The sequence below is a fragment of the Zalophus californianus genome, chromosome 11 (genome assembly GCF_009762305.2).
Source record: "Zalophus californianus isolate mZalCal1 chromosome 11, mZalCal1.pri.v2, whole genome shotgun sequence".
Taxonomy (NCBI): domain Eukaryota; kingdom Metazoa; phylum Chordata; class Mammalia; order Carnivora; family Otariidae; genus Zalophus; species Zalophus californianus.
The window spans coordinates 23,447,891-23,456,175 of record NC_045605.1 but is presented as its reverse complement, the minus strand read 5'-3'; positions in this window follow the sequence as shown (position 1 = coordinate 23,456,175).

Below are 8,285 nucleotides of genomic sequence, written 5' to 3'. Positions count from 1 at the left end.
ACCCACACACACACACATGTATAAGCACACACAAAGAGAATGAGTTTTGAAAAGAAACAAATAAAATGAAATCAAAGTATTGATTTATGTAATGAAATAATGTTATCCTCATACTGTTTGTTTGCTTCTCTGGTTTCCTATTCTCTCTTTAACTTTTTATTTCAAATGACTTATCTGTTGGTTAGATATGGGAAAACCGTGATGGGTATAACACCACTTAAAAATCTTATTTCCAAAATTACACTTATTAGTGTTTCACATCATATTGACAATGCCTCTGTTTTTCTTTTTTCCTAAACTATGTCAACTGTATTCATCCAAGCAGAACTACCATGTTCCTCCTTTGTTTGGCTTAAACATGACTTTTGAGGGCAGGCCCAAGAGGCTGGTGCTCCTGGAGCTGTTTTTGGTGTTATTGTTTCCCAAACTCCATCTTCCTGCACTCCTCCTTTTATGTACCTGGAAGAGCTCACTGCTCCCAAGAGGCAGAAGAAGGCAGACACACAATACCTACCCTTGTAATATATACACAGGGCTACCCAAGAAATAGCAATAATCAGAGATTCATAGAATTTTGGAAAGCTTAAAGGGACTTTATCTAGTTTAACCCCTTCATTCTACAGATTAGGAGACTAATGAAAAAGGAATATAGGTAGCCCCAACTTATATGCTTATACAGCTATTTAATAACAGAGCTGGAATTAGTCACCTAGTTCTCCTAATTTCCAATATCTAATGCCCCCCTGCCCCACCACAGTCCATCTTCCAAAACTAAACCACAGCCTCACAAGTTCACATATACCAAGACAGGTCAAGGATCATGTCACATTGTTCATAACCATGGTCCTGGGGCAACAGGCACAGGAACCAAAGACAGGAAGCATCAAAGGACATTGTGCACTGAAGAAACGAACAAATGAGCAACACTTTCTCTGAATTCTCTGTTCATGGCTCAGCATAGTCAAAGACTAACATTCAGTCTGCCAATGTCCTGATCCAATAACATATCATATTTCTATATACATGTGAGTCCCCCTAGTGATTTAGAACCACTCATTTAGAATGGGAGTAGCATTGGGCATTTGTTTCTTCTGGTCCTGACGTGAGCACATTCTGGGAGACAGACATCAGCAGGTATAGGCTGTGGCAGGGCAGACAAGGCTTTCTGGATAAATGTGGGAGGGTTACGCATGAACAGACAATCAAGGAGAGATGTCATGGGCATGGTCCTTTTAACACAACACTAATTCAAGTTATTAATCTCTAAATACACCTTTATTCTTATTCCTTAGTTAAAACATCAAAATATTAGTGACACAAGAAAAAAAAAGACATATATATGATACACACGATGTATATTATGTATGATACATACATATGATATCTATCTATATCTCTCTATATCCATAGATATCTGTCATCTATCTATCTTTCTATCACCTATATATAGAGTGAATGGCTTGATTCTTATTTTTTTCAAGGGTAGGTAGGCCTGGGTAGTCATTTTATGATAGGTTTGACTTTTGGTTTTCTTCTTCTCTCTCAAAATTTCTCAAGCTTATTAAATTTCACCACCCCCAATGTATCTGGGGGTAGATATGAATTGATGGGTAAATAGTGGGAGAGAGGAAAAATACCATGAACCCTATTTCACTGATTTGGAAAACAATGAATAGTGTAGCCTTCCATTTTAATATAAAAGTGTTCTATCCTTCTATCTGCCCTAGCAGGTTTATTTCTATAATAGGTGTTGTTTCCCTATGGAGAGTCAAAGCCCAAACCAAAGGAAGTGTTGAAAGGATGCATTTTGGCCTATAATCATGGATATACATTGTAAAAGATGTACTGTATTTTGACCCATGGATAATTCCAGAGAGTGGCATGTTGAAATTTATTTCCAAAATATAGAAAATAAGGGGAAAAATCAGTGTTTAGGGACAACTAATTTTTTTTCACACTTCTAATTAATATGATTAATTGGACAAAGTAAAGATCAAACAGAAAAAAAAAAACTTAGCATTAGTCATTAGATTCATATGTGTCTGAAAAGTCTTTTTCATCTGATTTAGATGTGATTCTGCTCTTGACCTGAAAAGATCGTAAGCACCAGAGGCCATTTACCCAATCATCATTATACTGAAATTAAAACAGTAAAGCATATGGAAAGTGTCATATACTTTCAGTGCTTAAATGAATCAATCACATTTAATAATAAACAACTAAAATATATCAAGTGCTTACTATTTTTTCAGGCATTGTATCATTTACTGTTCACAATAACTATTGAGACTGTCACTATATTTTGCTTTCCAGATAAGAAAATTAGAGTTTACAAACAATTTAGAGGGTTAGGTCTCATAACTAGTATTGTTGACTCAGATAAAAATCCAGCTTTATCTAACCACTGAATGTGCACTCATAATGAGTATATACTTTTTTGGGGGGAATAAAAAGTTTAGAGAGGCATTTACTTTAGAATCTGAGGCAACCAATTTTCCAGTTTGGTTCCTCTCTGAGATAGTCCAACTTGCTCATTTTACAGGTGAGGAAATGGAGGCCTGGAGAAATTAAATGATGTGACAAGGTGCATCCAGCTAGTTAGTACAACTAAAATTGGAATCCAATTTCTGAAACCTTTTGCAATAGCAATTTTTCTACTGCACCACTCTGCTTCACAGTAAAGCAGAGATAAATTTGCATTAGAGGTGGGATTACAGTTGTGAATAAAAAATCTGAATCAGTTGCCGAGGCTCCTCAGATCTTTCGGTGTACAATGACAGGCACACTTGCTAGAAACTATGCTTAGAATTGTCTCATGGGCCTGTTGTCGAAGGGCACCTTCAGAAACCCATACCCACCACGTCACCACTATCACCAGAGCATTCATCTCCATGCTGAATGTCCATGAAACTGACCCAACTGTCTACCCTTCCATCCTCCCAGGTCTTCCCATGTGCCTTCTAGAATTCCTACTTTTTCACTTGCAAACTCTGTGCGATCCTCAATCTCTCCTTAAATGTTTTCTTGTCTTAAATGAAAACTATTACCTGAGAATGCTACTTCCCCTTAAATGACATAAACCTCTGGGCCAGAAGACTGGAGGAGGTTTGTCTTGCTCCTCATGGCCACTTCCAAGCACATCCTTCACAGTTTTCCTTCACACATTTTAGCTCCCTTGAAACTCAAGCCATGTGATGCCATGTTGTGTCTGTCATCCACCAACAGCCCATCATTGCTTTCATTTATTGAAATTCTCATGTTAGCTCATTATCTTTGCCCCTCCTTCCTTCTCATCATCATTGCTGATGACTTCAACATCCAGATGGATATCCCTGCCTACTCTCTGTCTTTCAGTTCCTTTATTTACTCATGTGCAAAGTTTTATTCCTCCACTACACCCCCAAGCCACCCACTTGTCTTGGTCAGACTTTTGGTTTTGCCCTCTATCAATCAGCCACTTGAAACTAAATGATCTGAAATTACTATCTGTATTTGTCTGTTGCCTATCTGTCCACACTCTATTGTAGTTTTCTTGAAAATAGGGACTTTGTACATTTAGGTCATCACTTTGTCTCCAGAATCCAAAACAGTGCTTGGTATAAAGCTGGTTCAAAATAAAAATCTATTAAATAAACAGGCATGGTAACCCAGTGGATCCTATATTTAGTGAAACTAACAAATACAGAATTATCAGCTTTCTTAAAGTTTCTAATCAATAAAAAAACACCCACACACCTAATATTTAATATACACTAAGAACTTGATAAGTTGTTCTAAGCGAATGATAATGAAAATTTTCTCATCCCTCAAAGTACCTAAAATTTATTGGAGATCTATAACTTAGCTATAGAAAATGCCATTATGAAATAAAATGTTAAATCCTAACATATGAATAGTCAATGTGATATGCATTTATTCATTTGCTATTTTATTTACCCATTTACTTATCCATTAAATCATCCATTTAGCCAACAGATCCTTACTAGGTATTTTCTAGGTACTAAAGATCTCTTGGGCACTGGAGTTGCAATGATGAATAAGGTATTATTTCTGCCTAATAACATCACACTTAGTAGGGAGAAAAAGACAAAGAATTTTTTTTTTTTAAAGTAAATATGGCAGACATCTATGTTCCATACACGTGAGCATTGCTTGCTCACTTTCAACCAACCCCCTCCATATACACACAGAATCTAATGAAAGAGCTTGTATGTATAGATCTATGAGTTAGTGTATTCCTTCCTCTTAGAGCTTCTTTTTAGGTGGTAGAGATGTCAGAAACATCAAACACTGTGCCTTACATTTATATCAGCTTATGTAAACAAGAGAGGAAGGGATGTAAGAAAACTGACTGATATACTTTCTTGAGGAGTATGTATTTTCATCTTTTCCAGGTGTATTTTCTGCTGCTTTTACGGTGAGGCTGCCAATTACTCAAATTTAAAAAAAATGCATTGTGTGTGGTATATAGATTTCTATAAACTTAATTGAGAATTCACTTGACAATAGGAAAAATAGTATTGAAGGACTGAAAATAGAAGTCAAGCAAAAAAAGAAGGAAGGTTATTACAAGTTAAGGTAAATTTTATTTATTTATTTATGTATTTATTTATTTATTTATAAAGAATTTGAGAGAGAGCAAGAGCCTGGGGGTGGGGGGTGGAGATCAGAGAGGCAGAGGGAGAAGGAAAGGCAGACTCCCCACTGAGCAGGGAGCCTGATGCTGGACTCCATACGAGGATCCTGGGATCATGACCTGAGCCAAAGGCAGACACTTAACTGACTGAGCCACCTTGGTGCCCCAAGTTAGGGTAATTTTAGTTTTAAATAGAAGAAACCCCAATTCAGTACGTCTTAAGCAACAGTACTCCAGAGGTAGGGCAAGTTCAGTGATTCCACATCATGGTCAAGAAGCCGGGATCATTGCATCTCTCAGCTCTGCCCTCTCCAGGTATGGCCTCATCCTCTGGCTATTGTCACTGTGACTACATTAGGCCAATGCATAATATTTGAACCCAATAACATCCAAGGAAAGGGGAGGGAGTGATCTATCTTTTTTGCAGCTGTGACAACAACAGCAAAAACCCTCTAAAATTTCTCAAAAGACATTCTCTCAAATCCCTGTGGTCATAGTTGCATCACACATTATTCTTGGACCCATGATCTTGGCAAGATGAATGGAGTTACATTTGGGCAAATCAAACTCACTCTTGCAGCCATGGTCAGACTCAGCTTCTCCTGTGGCACATAGTTGTACAGACTCAGGAAAGCACAGTTCTTTTAAGGAAGTAGACATGAAGGGATGCCAGGTAGCCCAAGATGACTACTGTGTGGGCCCAGTGAATAACTAGGAAGTCAATCTCCTCTCCCCAAGTCTGCTGCAGACCATCACCTTGCACTGGGACCAGGGTAGGTGAAAGATACTTCCTCATGTCCCTCAGTGAATCACCAAACACCCCACTGCATTGACAGTCCAGGATAGGGATGGCTACCACCTTGCTCCACCCTAAAAGGCTGCAAGGTACATGTCCAAACTTGATCTTCATATCCACATTCAAGCCCCTGCTGGAAACACCAGGCAAGGCGTACAGTGGGCTTCCTCCACCATAAACTTGGAGAACAGAGAGTGGCGGGAGTCATCAGGCCAGAAGAACCAAGGGAAGGGTAGCATACAGCTGAGAGCCCAACCCAAGAAGATTTGGAAGCAGCGAGGGGCAAGAACATAGGAGCCAAACCTCCATGTCCATGTGCATCCTCCACTGTCCCAGCTACTTTACTTCACAGCACAAATTCAAAGAGAAAACTATTAAGAATTTCAAGTTGGTGACTGCAGAGCATTAAATCCAAGGACAAGGCCCTTCTGAGCAGGCCCCCCTGGGCTTGCATTGGTTGCATGCCTATAAAGCTGGCCTTAGGGGTAGTCAACCAACGGGACTGGAGGACAGGGACTTGGGAGGCATGTGGGAAAAAACAGAAGCCAGTCAAAGAGGGGAGGAGTTGAAAAGACAGAACATTGAGGAACCCAGAAAGCTGGCATATGATTTTTTTTTAAAGATTTTATTTATTTGAGAGAGAGAGAATGAGAGATAGAGAGCACGAGAGGGAAGAGGGTCAGAGGGAGAAGCAGACTCCCTGCTGAGCAGGGAGCCCGATGCGGGACTCGATCCCAGGACTCCAGGATCATGACCTGAGCCGAAAGCAGTTGCTTAACCAACTGAGCCACCCAGGCGCCCTGGCATATGATTTTTAGAGCTACCCTCACTGCCAACAAAAGGCTGAGAGGGAAAAGTGGCTCACCAAAAGCTAGAAGGAAAAACAAAACAAAAGAAAACAAAACAGCTAATCCCATTTTTACAATGAAGAAGAGCAACCAGAGCACCCTGGAAATCACTGAAGACTACTCTGAGTCTGCATTTCCTCTCTGTTGTGACCTAATACAGTCCAGAAAGAAAAAAAAGAAAGCTCAGGCTATTAAGCCAAAATGGGGCAAAAGAGAGATTCCTCATTCAAAGGGAATTATTAATGCACTTCCCATATCCTGCCAAATCTTAAAAATGTTCAATGCAGTTTTGTATCAGACACACCAACATATAGTAATTCCTCCTGTGCAGGCTTCGCCCAGTACATATGTGTGAGAGAGATTAGTCATATCCTACAAAAAGGGGTGATTTTCAAAGCCTTAGTTTTAATCTGGTGGGCATGGCATGCTCTGAAATGTTTCCCCTGAGTTCTTAATGATGTGCTTTTATATACTCTCTGTTGAAAAGTACTTGAGAGATAAAAATGCAAGCCCTTCCCATGTAATATTTATAGGGCTCATCATTAAAAGGGGGACATCATCTCTCTCCAAGGAGAGTCACCTACACAGAGATTTATGTCCTAGGAGGTCTATGGTTAAGCCGGGGTTGAGAAGGAGCTTCCAATCCCATTCTCATACCTTAGTCTAAGACTTGACACTTGACCCAAAAACCAGAAATGAAGTATTTTGCTTAACCTATAATATTAAGTAAAAAGAGAGACTTAGAATACTTGAATACCAGAAGGAAATACATTAATATTTTAGCTGTGTATGGTGGAGCCATGGGTGATTTTTACTTTTTCTTTGGCTTGCCTATTGTTCTTATTTCTATAATAAGACTGAATTGTTTTTAATAAGAAAACTGTGTGTATGTGTATAAATATACATACACAGAGACATATATGTACATGTATATACGTATATATGCATTCATATATTTATACACATATATGTATTTATACATGTACATATATACAAAATACATACATACACACATAGACATACAGAGACCTTTGTGAAATAAACCAAAGCATTTTTATTTCTTTTCAGAAAAGTTAAAACAGTCAAGGCATACAAAGCATCATGGAAGCTAAGACTGGCATGTGTTTTATTCTCCAGCACCTACAAAGTGCCTTTGCATATTGTAATTACAGCATGGTTTAGGAAAGGAAAGAAGTAAGGAAGGAGGGAGGGAGAGAAGAAAGGAAGAAGGATGTTAATTTCCCATACTCTTTAAAGGAGGAGTAATAAATACTTTGAAAATAATATAGAATACAGAAAATCTCTAACTCTCATAAAGTTGGGGTTTTTGTTTATTTCTTAGTGTCTAATTTTTCTGATCATGGGGACATGATTGTGGCATCAACACTACAGGTATGCTTTAAGAAATTAATACCTAGGCAGCTGGCAAGACATGCAAGCAATAACTGACATTTGAGCATAAATATAAAGCAAAACAAAGCAAAATAAATAAACAAAGGAATCCACTCTCCTATCATCAGAATATATATTTACCCAAAGTCTAATCTCATTCAATACATACAGAAATTTCTATCAGGTTGCTTACCCAAGTAACTGTTCTGGGCAGTGGGGGAGCACAACACAGCAACAGAGTGGCTCTACACAAAGTGGTGGTCCAGATTACTTCAGTAGCCCAGGGAGAATCTCTAGCTTTGCAGTTTTTATCTGGACAAATTTATCTCCTTAATGCCTTTTATTCCACATTAGATAAGGCCAATGTTAGGGAAAGTAAAAATGTAACTTTTAAGCATATGACTGAAATGAAAGCCTGTCCTTCTCCGGGGTTTGCAGAGGAGGCTTGAGACAGAGCACGGGAAGATGGAGGGAGAAGACAGGGAGCCTTGAAGGGGATCCGAGAGAAGGAAGCAAGGAGGGAGGGGCTATGGGTGCTGCAGAATACATGGCTGTATTAAAGTAAAAAGGGGGACAGGGTTCACTCTCCACTTCAGGAAAACCATTAGCATAG